Source organism: Etheostoma spectabile, unplaced genomic scaffold (assembly GCF_008692095.1).
Source record: "Etheostoma spectabile isolate EspeVRDwgs_2016 unplaced genomic scaffold, UIUC_Espe_1.0 scaffold379, whole genome shotgun sequence".
Taxonomy (NCBI): Eukaryota; Metazoa; Chordata; class Actinopteri; order Perciformes; family Percidae; genus Etheostoma; species Etheostoma spectabile.
In genome coordinates this window covers 224,565-225,557 of record NW_022605596.1, presented here as the reverse complement: position 1 = coordinate 225,557, position 993 = coordinate 224,565, and the positions used below count along the sequence as shown (strand labels likewise).

The following is a 993-nucleotide window of genomic DNA, read 5'->3' as shown; positions in this document are numbered from 1 at the left end:
TGAGCTGGGGAAAAAAGCCTTCTCTTACTTCGATGCATGGTCTTGGAATAACTTGCGAAACTTGCTAAATTCAAATGATCTAGTCCCATTAAGACCATGTTAAAATGTCATGTAGCACAAAAATGTAACTGCCACATGTAACCTGTTACTTTTCTGTACGTCTGATGCTTGTTTGCTTGTTTTGACTATGCTGTATTTCTACTTAAATTGTAACTGGCGTGCCTGGTCTTGGCCAAGTCTCCCTCGGAAAAGAGAGTTCAATCTCAAGGGACTTCCTGGTTAAATAAAGGTTAAATAAAAATAAATAAAGTAATACCGCACCCGCTGCGCAGATTCTCCGACCAATCTCCCGCTCCATTGTCCCCTAATTAGGAACATGTTGCCGTTATTTTGTCACTTATTGGGAGCCGTAGGCTAGTTGGTTACCTCCAGCATCTGTGCTAAGCTACGCTATGCGGTGGGTGCGCCAGACATAGTTAGGACACACACAGAGATCAGAAGGTATGTATGGACTTATCTAACTCTGGGGGATACGGTGAATGAGATAAAGTCCCAATAACTCGGCATGCTCCTTTAAATAGCTTTTACTGTATTGTGTAAAGATTTAACTTGTTGTTTTCTTTTGCAGGGTGCAAATGTTCCACCAAAACAAGTTCCTTCCTGAAACTTTTTTGCAGAGCCACCAACGCTGTGTTCGGAGCTCTGTGCCACCCAAGACAATTGTGATCTGCCAAACAACCCAGAGAGGTTTTTGGAGAAAGGTCTGGCAATGAGTAGTCTATTTTCTTGACGTTCCCCCCGGATTTCACCTATTTAGGCCGGATATGCAGTGCCTTGGGCTTCCTTTGTGTTGACGCTCTGACCTCTGGTGGATTTCTGAGGACTATGGTTACCTGGTCCTCAGATCTCTGCAGGGTAAATCACAGAGACAGCTAGCTAGACTATCTGTCCAATCTGAGGACTTGTGGTTACTGGTCCTCAGATCTCTGCAGG

General features: G+C 44.2%; 1 long non-coding RNA gene across 1 annotated transcript in view; it reads left to right on the top strand.

Moving 5' to 3' along the window:
• Positions 1-581, top strand: part of LOC116686500 (uncharacterized) — a 12,698-nt gene extending 12,117 nt beyond the window's left edge. Inside the window, exon 3 of the long non-coding RNA XR_004331271.1 lies at positions 481-581. This is a non-coding gene — a long non-coding RNA (uncharacterized LOC116686500). The remainder of the gene's footprint in view (positions 1-480) is intronic.
• Positions 582-993: the final 412 nt, after the last annotated feature.